Source organism: Theropithecus gelada, chromosome X, assembly GCF_003255815.1.
Source record: "Theropithecus gelada isolate Dixy chromosome X, Tgel_1.0, whole genome shotgun sequence".
NCBI lineage: Eukaryota > Metazoa > Chordata > Mammalia > Primates > Cercopithecidae > Theropithecus > Theropithecus gelada.
In genome coordinates this window covers 31,078,777-31,092,074 of record NC_037689.1, presented here as the reverse complement: position 1 = coordinate 31,092,074, position 13,298 = coordinate 31,078,777, and the positions used below count along the sequence as shown (strand labels likewise).

The following is a 13,298-nucleotide window of genomic DNA, read 5'->3' as shown; positions in this document are numbered from 1 at the left end:
TTATGGGGGCTGCTCTGTGCACTGTAGGATGCTTAGCAGCATCTTTGGTGACATAGTTTGGATGTCTGTCGTTTCCAAATCTCACGCTGAAATGTTGTGGAGTAATCCTCACTGCTGGAGGTGGGGCCTTGGTGGGAGGTATTTGGTTCATGGAGGAACCATGGCTTGGTGCCCTCCCCCTGGTACTGAATGAGTTCCCTCAGTTCATGCAAGAGCTGGTTGTTTAAAAGAGCCTAGCCCTCCCTCTGTCTCTTGCTCCCTCTCTTGCCATGTGAGACACCTGCTCTCCCTTTGCCTTCTGCTATGAGCAAAAGCTCCGAGGCCTCCCAAGAAACCAAGCAGATGCTGGCACCATGCTTGTACAGCCTGTAGAACTGTGTGCCAAATAAACCTCTAAATTACCTAGTCTCAAGTATTCCTTTACAGCAACAGAAAACTAATACACCTGGTTTCTATTCACTGGATGCCAGTAACACTCCCTCCCCAAGTTGTGACAACCCAAAATGTCTCCAGACTTTGCCAAATGTCCCCTAGGTGCAGATCACCCCCAGGTGAGAAACACTAGTCCAGGGAACAAACATCTGTTGAATCCAACTGGCAAAAATAACAGCAGTCTAAAATTTACTGGGTACCTCCTACATGCCAGGCAGCCTTCCATGTGGATTCCAAGTGGACGAATTCAGTGAATCCTCCCGAGGATCTGAGAAGCAGGTGCTTTTAGGACGTGCAAAGAGGTAACTAAGGCAGAAAGAGGTTAACTTGACCCAGTCGGGAAGCAGATCCCTTCAAACCTTCTGCACCCCCCACTGGAGTGCACCATCAGGCCACCTAGTGAGGGGAATTTCTGCTTCACTGTACTCGCAGTAGACTCTAAGTTCGATGAAAACTCAAGCAACAACCTGGGTTAGTTTAATATGACTTGCTACCTTGTCCAGTCTAACAAAACCCAAAGCGTTGACTCCTTTTAACTTAAAAAATAAAAAAGCAGAGAGGTCATCATAGGAATTAATGAGGGATCTTCCTGCACGTGTACCATGCTTTGTTCGTTTCCTCAACTGTGCTGAGACTCTGGGGACTTCCTCCAGGGGCCTTCGTTTGTATTCAAAATGCACAGTCCCAAGGCTTGGTTCTCGGAATAAGCAAAGCAAAGGAGCCGCACAAGGTCCTGGAAACACATGAACAGGTACCCTGTGGTTGTAGGCTCAAGGGAAAAGTGAAGACCACACTGGTTTTTCAAATAAAGGGGGCTAGGAAGCAGTCTAGTCGCTTGAACAGAAACTCCAACCTGACATGGAACTCAATCTTTTCCCTGAAAGACTCACGGGAGAGGTACCAGGTGTCTGTGTTTCAAAAGACTTACACTGGCTGGGTGCGGTGGCTCATGCCTGTAATCCCAGCACTTTGGGAGGCTGAGGCGGGAGGATCACCTGAGGTCAGGAATTTGAGACCAGCCTGGCCAACATGGTGAAACCCCATCTCTACTAAAACTACAAAAAATTAGCCAGGCGTGGTGACGCATGCCTGTAGTCCCAGCTACTAGGGACACTGAGGCAGGAGAAACATTTGAACCCGGGAGGCGAAGGTTGCAGTGAGCCAAGGTGGCGCCACCGTATTCCAGCCTGGGCAACAGAGACTCCATCTCCAAAAAAAAGAAAAAAAAAACTTACACAGAGAAAGCCTGAAAGCCCACAAGAGCAATTTGTAAAAGGAACCCTGACATAACAAATACGGTGATGTCCAAAGACATTAGCAACCAGATAGTTAAGCTCGGGGGTGCGCTACGTGTCATAAACTCCAAAGCTACATTGGTCATGAGTAACACAAATGTAGGTGCTAACACAGACAGCTGGTGGGCATTTCAAACTTTCTCTTCGTATCTATGATGAAGTCATGGATACCCAAAACAGTGAGCTTCCATTGAGAAAAAGGAATCCCTGGCACACATCAACGATTTCACTGGCATCAAGATAAATGTTAAGGCCAGGCGTGGTGGCTCACACCTGTAATCCAAGGTGGCTCATGTCTGTAATCCCAACACTTTGATAGGCTGAGGCAGGAGGATCACTTGAGACCAGGAGTTAAAGGCAAGCCTGGGCAACATAGGGAGATCCCATCACTACAAAAAAATTTTAAAAACTAGCTGGACGAGGTGGCATGTGTCTGTAATCCCAACTACTTGGGAGGCTGAGGTGGGAGAATCACTTGAGCCCCAGAGGTTGAGGCTGCAGTGACCTGAGATCGCACCACTGCACACCAGCCCAGGAAACAGAGCAAGACCCTGTCAAAAAAAAAAAAACAAAAAAAACAACCAGATAATGTTAAGAAGTAGACCACCTGCCCTCATTTGCTTCTCAAATGTCTATTTCATCTCAAAAGCATCCATAAGTTTTGGCCTTTCAAATAGTCTTCATTATTAAACTTGGACCAGAACTTTAATTGCCAATGTCATTTCCAAAGTATGATGTTGCAAACAATTTCACTACACAATTCACTGAGAATTGAGAAGTACCAACTGTAATTGTGAGCTGGAAAATGATTAAAATGTGTACAAAACGGTCAGAAATAAAACGTTATTTAACCTATGTTTGGAAGACAAATGCCAATCCATCCTCCCGGGGTAGAAATTTTAAAATCACCTATTTGGAATCATAGAATACTGGTGTCTTATCTTCACCCACAGCACATCCCACAGGGGTCAAGGTTGTCTTTCTAATAAACCCTAATTAACTTGCGTCTCAGGTGGTCACATGGCTTCCACTTCTTGTCATCAGGTGAGATGATATTGCAGGAGACACATCTGAGGAGAGAACATTTCAACCCACAAGCCAGGCAAGCCATTCCCTAAAACACATTCTGGATTAGAGAGATTAAATTTCCTGCATGCCAGTGGGTTCAAATGTGCAGAGGAGACAAGAATGAAAGACCATCCTGAGCCCTCTTGCTTTCAGTTTCTCTGTTTTAACTCCAATGAGTACTGACTCAGCACTTCTCAGTTCCATGGAAGGACTTCACTTATCAAATCCAATGCTTGGCCTTTTTTCTGTAAAGGGCCAGAGAGTAAATATTTTCTACTTTGTGGGCCACACGATCCCTGTACTTACAACAAATATATACTCAACTTGGCTGCTGTGGCAAGAAAGCAGTGATGTTAGTCAGGGCTGTCCAAAGAAACAGTGCCAATAGGGTTTGCTCGTGTGTGTGCATGGATGGATGGACGGACAGATGGACAGATTCTAAGGAATTGGCGCACACAATTGTGGAGGCTGGCAAGTCCAAACTTTCCAGAGCAGGCCAGAGACACAGGGAAGCGCAGATGTCACAGTCTCAAATCCAAAGGCAGGATACTGGTAGAATTCCCTCCTCTTTGGTGGACCTCAGTCTTTTTCTTAAGGCCTTCAACTGATTAGATGAGATCCATCCACATTATGGAGGTCATCTGCCTTAATCAAAGTCTACTGATGTGTTTATTTCATCTAAAAAACACCTTCACAACAACATTCCCAAGTACCTGACCAAATATCTGAAAACTGTGGCCTAGCCAAGTTGACAGATGAAGTTAACCATCACAGTAGTCAGACAACCCATGAATGAATGGGCATGGTTGTGTGCCAAGTCTGGACACGGCCCTGTCGGCCACAGTCTGCTGGTACCTGTTGTAATCCATCCTTCACACAGATGCCAGTTGTGTCTTTCTAAAGCACCTGTTCAAAGGTTTTTAATGATTTCCAGGACCTAAAGAAAAAGCTCCCTCCTCCCCACCCAATTTCTTGGATTACTCCAGTGTCCAAGGAGTTCCACACACACAAGCTCTGCACTAACTGCAATTCAAATCCCACTTACCCCAGGATACAATTTCTCCACTCCAATCAAATCTGTCTACCCTCCAGTCCAGGATTTCTTACCTGTGGCACTGTAGACATGTACGGCTAGATAATTTGGGGGCCTGTCCTGGGCAGTGTAGGATGCCCAGCAGCACCCCTGGCCTCTACCCACCCAATGCCAGTAGCACCCCCACCCCGTAAGCTGTGATAACCAAACTCTCTAGATATTGCCAAAGGTGAAACAGGAGAATGTCAGGGTGTGGTGATTACACCGCAATTAAAGCTAGAGGGAATGCTGTCAGTTCCCGGGCGTTCATTTGCTGACACAGAAGTGAGGGTGTAGCTCTCTAGAAGAAACTCACAGTGTCCATACCATTAATAACACAACTTACAGCAAGGACAGCACTTTCCTGCCCTCCACACACACAGCAACAGCATAGTCAACACAGCCTCACAGCATGCAGGGCCATCTCTGGTAACTCAGAAAATGCACGTCATAACGGTGACAGCAAAAAATCATCCACTAAAAGCAATTCTAGGCTAGGCACGGTGGCTCATACCTGTAAACCCAGCACCTTGAAAGGCCGAGGTGGGCCAACTGCGTGAGCCCAGGAGTTCGAGACCAGCCTGGGCAACATGGTAAAACCCCATCTCTACAAAAAAGACAAAAATTAGCCGGGTGTGGTGGTGTGTGCCTGTAGTCCCAGCTACTCGGGAGGCTGAGGCAAGAGGATCACTTGAACCCAAGAGATCAAGGCTCCAGTGAGCCATGATCACGTAACTACACTCCAGCCTGGGTGACAGAGTGAGACCCTGTCTCAAAAAAAAAAAAAAAAAAAAAGTGATCCTATACATATAAAATGATGCCATCTGGGGTCTTGTACTACCCATGTGTCTGACTTCATCCAAGGGTTCTTTTAGGTAATCTACTAGAGATTTTTTTTTTTTCCCCCTCTAAGGAGGAAAAAAAAAACCAAAAAACAGGATACATGTGCAGAATGTGCAGGTTAGTTACATAGGTATATGTCTGTCATGGTGGTTTGCTGCACCTATTCACCCGTCCTCTAAGTTCCCTCCCCTCATCCCCACTCCCGAACAGGCCCTGGTGTGTGTTGCTCCCTTCTCTGTGTCCATGTGTTCTCAATGCTCAACTCCCACTTATGAGTGAGAACATGTGGTGTTTGGTTTTTTATTCCTGTGCTAGTCTGCTGAGGATGATGGCTTCCGGCTTCATCCACGTCCCTGCAACGGACATGGTCTCATTCCTTTTTATGGCTGCATAGTATTCCATGGTGTACATGTGCCACATTTTCTTTATCCAGTCTATCAGTGATGGGCATTTGGGCTGGTTCCATGTCTTTGCTATTGTAAATAGTGCTGTAAGAAACATACGTGTGCATGCATCTTTATAGCAGAATGATTTATATTCCTTTGGGTATATACCCAGTAATGGGATTGCTGAGTCAAATGGTATTTCTGCTTCTAGATCCTTGAGGAATCACTATACTGTCTTCCACAACTGGTGAACTAATTTACGTTCCCACCAACAGTGTAAAAGTGTTATTTCCCCACAGCCTCGCCAGCATCTATTGTTTCCTGACTTTTCAATAATTGCCATTCTGACTGGTGTGAGATGGTTTTCTCTCACTCTGTAGGTTGCTTGTTCACTCTGATGATTTCTTTTGCTGTGCAGAAGCTCTTTAGTTGAATTAGATCCCATTTGTCAATTTTGGCTTTTGTTGCAATTGCTTTTGGTGTTTTAGTCATGAAGTCTTTGCCCATGCCTATGTCATGAATGGTATTGCTTAGGTTATCTCTCAGGGTTTTTATGGTTTTGGGCTTTACATTTAAGTCTTTAATCTATCTTGAGTTAATTTTTGTATAAGGTGTAAGGAAGGGGTCCAGTTTCAGTTTTCAGCATATGGCTAGCCAGTTTTCCCAGCAACATTTACTGAATAAGGAGATCCTTTCCCCATTACTTGTTTTTGGCAGATTTGTCGAAGATCAGATGGGTTGCAGATGTGTGGTGTTATTTCTGAGGTCTCTGTTCTGGTCCGCTGGTCTATATGCCTGTTTTGGTACCCGTACCATGCCGTTTTGGTTACTGTAACCTTGTAGTAGCTTGAAGTCAGGTAGCGTGATGCCTCCAGCTTTGTTCTTTTTGCTTAGGATTGTCTTGGCTACACGGGGTCTTCTTTGATTCCATATGAAATTTAAAACAGGTTTTTCTAATTCTGTGAAGAATGTCAATGGTAGTTTGATGGGAACAGCACTGAATCTATAAATTACTGTGGGCAATATGGCTCTTTTCATTATATTGATTCTTCGTATCCATGAGGATGGAATGTTTTTCCGTTTGTGTCCTCTCTAATTTCGTTGAGCAGTGATTTGTAGTTCTCCTTGAAGAGGTCCTTCACATCCCTTGTAAGTTGGATTCCTAGGTATTTTATTCTCTTCGTAGCAATTGTGAATGGGAGTTCACTCATGATTTGGCTCTCTGCTTGCCTACTGTTGGTGTAAAGGAATGCTTGTGATTTCTGCACACTGATTTTGTATCCTGAGACTTCACTGAAGTTGCCTGTCAGTTCAACAAGTTTTTGGGCTGAGACGATAGGGTTTTCTAAACACAAAATCATGTCGTATGCAAACAGAGATAACTTGACTTCCTCTCTTCCTATTTAAATACCCTTTATTTCTTTCTCTTGCCTGATTGTCCTGGCCAGAACTTCTAATACTATGTGGAATAGGAGTGGTGAGACAGGGCATCCTTGTTTTGTACCAGTTTTCAAAGGGAATGCTTCCAGCTTTCGCCCATTCAGGATGATATTGGCTGTGTCTCTTTCAGGTTTTGGTATTGGGATGATGCTGGCTTCATAAAATGAGTTAGAGAGGACTCCCTCCCTTTCACAAGTTTGGAATAGTTTCTGAAGGAATGGTACCAGCTCCTCTGTATTTCTGGTAGAATTCAGCTGTGAATCCATTTGGTCCTGAGCTTTTTTTGGTTGGTAGGCTATTAATCACTGCTTCAATTTCAGAGCTTATTGGTCTATTCAGGGATTCAACTTCTTCCTGGTTTAGTCTTGGTAGGGTGTATGCATGCAGAAATTTATTCATTTCTTCTATATTTTCTAGTTTATTTTGCAAGAGGTGTTTATAGTATTCTCTGATGGTAGTTTATATTTCTGTGGGGTCAGTGGTAATATCCCCTTTATCATTTTTTATTGTGTCTATTTGATTCTTCTCTCTCTTATTAGTCTAGCTAGTGGTCTATCTACTTTGTTAATTTTTCAAAAAACCAGCTCCTGGATTCGTTAATTTTTTGGAGGGTTTTTTAATGTCTCTATCTCCTTCAATTCTTCTCTGATCTTAGTTATTTCTTACCTTCCACTAGCTTTTGGATTAGTTTGCTCTTAACCTATCTAGCTGTTTTAATTGTGATGTTAGGGTGTTGATTTGAGATCTTTCTAGCTTTCTGATGTGGGCATTTGGTGCTATAAATTTCCCTCTTAACACTGCTTTAGCTGTGTCCCAGAAATTCTGGTACATTGTCTCCTTCTCCTCGTTGGTTTCAAAGAACTACTAGATTTCTGCCTTAATTTCATTATTTACCCAGGAGTCATTCAGGAACAGGTTGTTCAACTTCCATGAAATTATGTGGTTTTGAATGAGTTTCTTAATCCTGAGTTCTACTGTGATTGCACTGTGGTCTGAGAGACTGTCTGTCATGATTTCAGTTCTTTTGCATTTGCTGAGGAGTGTTTTATTTCCAATTGTGTGGTTGATTTTAGAATAAGTGCCATGTGGCACCAAGAAGAATGTATATTCTGTTGATTTGGGGTACAGAATTCTGTAGACTTCTACTAAGTCCACTTAATCCAGAGCTGAGTTCAAGTCCTGAATATCCTTGTTAATTTTCTGTCTCATTGATCTAATACTGACAGTGGGGTGTTAAAGCCTCCCCCTATTATTGTGTGGGAGTCTAAGTCTCTTTGCAGGTCTCTAAGAACTTATTTTATGAATCTGGGTGCTCCTGTATTGGGTATATATATATATTTAGAATAGTTAGTTCTTCTTGCTGAATTGTTCCCTTTACCATTATGTAAATGCCCTTCTTTGTCTGTTTTTATTTTTATTGATTTAAAGTCTGTTTTGTAAGAGACTAGGATTGCAACCCCTGCTTTTTTTTTTTTTTTTTTTTCTTTCCATTTGCTTGGTAAATTTTCCTCCATCCCTTTATTTTGAGCCTGTGTGTGTCTTTGCATGTAAGATGGGTCTCCTGAATACACGATACCAATGGGTCTTGACTCCTTATCCAATTTGCCAGTCTGTCTTTTAATGGGGCATTTAGCCCATTTACATGTAAGGTTAATATTGTTATGTGTGAATTTGATCCTGTCATAATGATGCTATTTGGTTATTTTGTACACTAGTTGATGCAGTTTCTTTGTAGTGTCATTGGTCTTTATATTTTCGTGTGTTTTTGCAGTGGCTAGTACCGGTTTTTCCTTACCATATTTAGTGCTGCTTTCAGGAGATATTGCAGGGCAGGCCTGGTGGTAACGAAATCCCTCAGCATTTGCTTGTCTGGAAAGGACTGTATTTCTCCTTCGCTTACGAAGCTTAATTTGGCTGGATATAAAATTCTGGGATGAAAATTCTTTTCTTTAAGAATGTTGAATATTGGCCCCCAATCTCTTCTGGCTTATAGAGTTTCTGCTGAGAAGTCCATTGTTAGTCTGATGCGCCTCCCTTTGTAGGTGACCTAGCCTTTCTCACTCTGTCTGCCCTTAGTTTTTCCATCATTTTGACCTTGGAGAATCTGATGATTACGTGTCTTGGGGTTGATCGTCTCATAGAGTATCTTAATGGTGTTCTCAGTATTTCCTGAATTTGCAGGTTGGCCTGCCTTGGTAGTCTGGGGAAGTTCTCCTGGATAATATACTGAAGTGTGTTTTCCAGCTTGTTTCCATTCTCCCCATCTCCTTCTGGTACTCCACTTAATCGTGGGTTCGGTCTTTTTATGAGGTCCCATATTTCTTGGAGGCTTTGTTCATTCTTTTTTCTCTATTCTTATCTGCATGTCTTATTTCAGTAAGGTGGTCTTCAAACTCTGATATCCTTTCTGCCACTTGGTCGATTCAGCTATTGATACTTGTTTGTGCTTCATGATACTTGTATATGCTTCACAAAGTTCTCGTGCTGTTTTTCAGCTCCATCTGGTTGCTTATGTTCCTCTCTAAACTGGTTATTCTAGTTAGCAATTCCTCTAACCTTTCATCAAGGTTCTTGGCTTCTTTGCATTGGGTTAGAACATGCTCCTTTACCTCATTGTAGTTTTTTTATAACCCATCTTCTGAAGCCTACTTCTGTCAGTTCGTCCATCTGATCCTCCGTCCAGTTCCGTGCCCTTGATGGAGAGATGTTGCAATCATTTGGAAGAGAAGAGGCACTCTGGTCTTATAGGTTTTCAGCATTTTTTCATTGATTCTTTCTCATCTTCGTGAGTTTGTCTAGTTTCAGTCTTTGAGGCTACTACCCTTGGATGAGATTTTTGTGGGGACCTTTTATTTTATTGTTGTAGTTGACGCTGTTGTCACTTTCTGCTTGTTTTTCTTTCAATAGTCCAGTCCCTCTTCTGTAAGGCTGCTGCAGTTTGCTAGTGGTTCACCTTCAGTCCTTATTCATCTGATTTGCTCCCGTGCCTGGAGATGTCATTCAAGGATGCTGGAGGGCAGCAAAGATGGGTGCCTACTCCTTCTTCTGGGACCTCTGACCTCAAGGGGCACTAACCTGATGCCAGCAGGATTGCTCCTGCACAGGGTACCTGACAAGCCCTGTTGAAGGGTCTCACCCAGTTGGGTGGCAAAGGGAGCAGGACCAGTTTCATGGAGTACTCTGCCCCTTGGTGGAGAGGGTGTGTTTTGCTTGAGGGAAACCCACTCGTCTGGGCTGTCCAGATTCCTTGGAACTACCAGGAGGAAAAGCTAAGTCTGCTGGTCAGCAGAGACTGCGGCCACCCCTCCCCTACGGGCTGAGGCCCAGGAGATCCGAATTCTGTCCCTCAGCCTTTGGCTTGAGTTATTGGAGATCCTGCAGGGAAGCCCCCCCACCCCAACTAAGGAAGGATGGGTAGGGATTGGGCCTGAAGAGGCACTCTGGCCGCAGACTGCCACAGTCGGTGTGTTGGGCTGTGGGGACAAGTCTTGGTGCCAAGTTGTCCAGCCTCCCTGGCTCTAGGAGGGGAAAAGCGTAGCTTGTGGCTATAGAAATGGGTGCCACCCTTCCCCCCGGCCAGGGAGCTTAGCATATTAGGCAGTTGCCAGTACCAGTGCTGCCTGCTACCACTCCCCACAGGAGCTCAAAGGGCTTAGACAGCAGGCAGCTGCAGCCGGTACTGGTCACCCCTCCCCGAGGAGTTCGGTAAACTTAAGCAGATTCCAGCTGAGAGGCTGTAAGAATCTGCGTGTTCCGGGGTTGGGACGCTGTGGCATGGGTTCATGAGTGGGATCTTCCAATCCATGGGTTTCACAGTTCCATGGAAAAGCACAGTTTCCTGAGCTGGGTAGCGCGCTCACTCACTGCCTGCCTCGGCTGGGCTGAGGGGGTTCCCCTTCCCCGTGTGGCTCTCAGGTGGGCCGCCACACCACACTGTTCTTCCTTCTCTCTGTGGGTCACGCCAGCCTTCTAGTCAGTTTTGATGAGAGAACCTGGATACCTTGGTTGCTGGTGAAGGATTCACACGCTTATTATGGATTTTTCTGATGGGAGCCTCTGAACACCGTGGCTTCTAGTTGACCATCTTGGCCCCGCTCTCCGTCAAATGTTTTTAAATTCACTGATTTGAGTCCTGGAGGCTTGGAAGTTCAAGATCAATCAGCCTACATAGGGCGATGACCTTCATGAGTTCTGCAGGCTGAGAAGTTCACGATTAAGGCACCAGCAGGATTGATTATTTGGTGAGGGATGTTCTCTGCTTCCTTCCAACATGGCACCTTGTCGCCGTATCATCCAGAGGGCAGAGGGGAGGAACACTGTGTCTTCACATAGCAGAAAGTGGAAGGGCAAGAGACTAGAAATCTGAATTCTTTAAAAAAGCTTTAGGCCTTGAACAGCAGAGATGAAAGAAAGAAAAATGGTCCCTGCCCTCTAGGAACTGACTATGTGTTTACATCCACAAAGCAATTGGAGAGAGTAGTCTATTAGGGACATGGGTTTGGAGCAAGACAGAAATGAATGTGAACCCCAGCTCTGCTCCTTGCCAGCTGGTAAGTAACCCATGTTTCTGGAGAAGAGGTTCTACGTGTATGGGAAGAAAGGTGAGAAGCTCAGCAGCCTGCACTCAAGACTAGCATCATAAGCAAAGCTGGGCGGGAGGACAGAAACACCAGCTGCCTGCACAGGCACTAAGCAGAGAAGATGAGATGGACACATAACGGGTGGCCCCGTGATAGACAGCTTAAACTGGAGGAGGCATTTGACTGAGCAGCCAGTGAGGAAGCAGGGCTGGTCTTGAGCAAGAGACGTGTGTAACTGTGAAGGAGACCCACCTGTCTATCAATTTTCTAGGTCACAAGAAAATGTCAAAAGAAAACAGGTGAAGTTACATTTAATAATACGTTCTATTTTACTCCATGTATGCAAGTGATCATTTCAACATGTAAACCGTATTACATTATCAACAAGGTATCTTGCACTCTTTCTTTCTGAACTATGTCTTTGAAATCCAGTGTGTATTTTATACTTCTTCAAGGCATCTCAATCTAGACTGGCCACATTTCAAGCACTCTACAGCCACATGTGGCCCATGGCTACCATACTGGAAACTGCGAAGCTACATGGCAACAAAATAATCCAAGGAACTCCCAGAGGAGGCTGTAGGCTATGGGAGAAGGGGCGGAGGGCAGAGGGGAGAAAATCTCACAGGAAAGAATTTCCAACAGGGCAAGAAGAGGGAAGTATAATTTGCTGTACCTTTCACGGTGGGCCTGGTGCTCTGCGAGGCATCTGATGTGATATGATTTCCTCCACCCTCACGGAAATCTGGAAGAAACAGTAAAATAGCAGCAGTGTCACATACCTGACAAGAGCCTAATAGTACATCAATAATAAAGTCAGTATTATCCCATTTTGTTGTGCTAAAAACAAGGCATGATGAGGTTAACAAACCTGCAGGCGGCAAGACTTGGCCCAGGGCATTCCAAAGCTCAAGGTCCCTTCCTTTTCACCAGGGGGACCCCAGAGTCCACCATCACAGTAGCCTTTGGCATTAGCTCCCTGAACTGCAACAGTGGAGAAGGCAGCCCCCAGGGGTCGTCACAGATCACCATGGTCCAAGGAGCAAGAGAAGCATAGCTTTGCCATCTCACTGAGGCCCAAACTCAATCATCAAGCTGTCTGAGTCCCTCACCACAGCCCAGTGCCACAAGGTGCTGAGCTCATCCATGTTCACAGTAACTCTTGTTATGACGATGGATGCCAACAATGGTATCTTTTGCACACTCACTCTGAGTGACATGGGAATAGAGATCTTTGCATGTATTGCCTGTCCAACTCCAAAGTCAATCAAGACAGATGCTACTATGCCCAACTTGCTCTCGGTCACACCACTAGGATGGGTGGGGACTGAAATACAGGTCAGTCTGACTGCAAAGTCCTTGTACTTGACCCTTATGCTATGAGGTCTCCTCTCATGATCCCGAGTCCTGTGTACTGAACAGCTACACTGTCCTATGTGGTGAGAAGAAAATGAATGAGGACTGGGGTATCTAGGGCTTCCCACAGACTCGCAGAGCTTCTGGCTGCCAGCCCCGCTGACACTGAAGGCCAGATGGTCTTGGCTGCTGTGGAGCTACCCTGTGCACTGTGAGATGCTCAGCAGTACCCCTGCTCTCCATCCATTAGATGACAGTAGCCCTCCTTAACCCAGTGTGACAACCAAAACCGTCTCCAGACATTGCCGAGTGTCCCCTGAGGAACAAAAATTACCTTCCTGATTGAAAAGCAATGCACAGACATCCCCCACCTTCCCCGGCAGACATTAGGATGGGTTGTGCATGCTCTGGGCACAGGGCCCTGCCACAGTCTCAGCTCCCTCACAGCACTTGCAAGATTCTCAATTCCCACACCACCGCTACTGCAGGAGCCCCAGGAGGGGCACCCACCACAATTGGGTAGGTGCAGGTTCTGTTTGGAGAGTAGTTTTTTTCTTTTGGTTTTTTTTTTTTTGAGACGGAGTCTTGATCTTGTTGCTCAGGCTGGAGTGCAATGGCGCAGTCTCGGCTCGCTGCAACCTCCACCTCCTGCGTTTGAGCGATTCTCCTGCCTCAGCCTCCCGAGTAGCTGGGATTACAGGCACCCGCCACCACGCCCGGCTAATATTTTGTGTTTTTAGTAGAGACGGGGTTTCATCATGTTGGCCAGGCTGGTCTCAAACTCCTGACCTCAAGTGATCTGCCTGCCTCGGCCTCCCGAAGTGCT

General features: G+C 45.3%; 1 protein-coding gene across 4 annotated transcripts in view; it reads right to left on the bottom strand.

The window, feature by feature from the left end:
- Positions 1-13,298, bottom strand: part of TBL1X (transducin beta like 1 X-linked) — a 258,701-nt gene that overhangs the window by 207,021 nt on the left and 38,382 nt on the right. For all 4 annotated transcript variants that reach the window (XM_025371822.1, XM_025371824.1, XM_025371823.1 and 1 more), the window contains exon 2: positions 11,793-11,861. The gene's annotated coding sequence lies outside the window, so the exon portion shown is untranslated. The remainder of the gene's footprint in view (positions 1-11,792; positions 11,862-13,298) is intronic.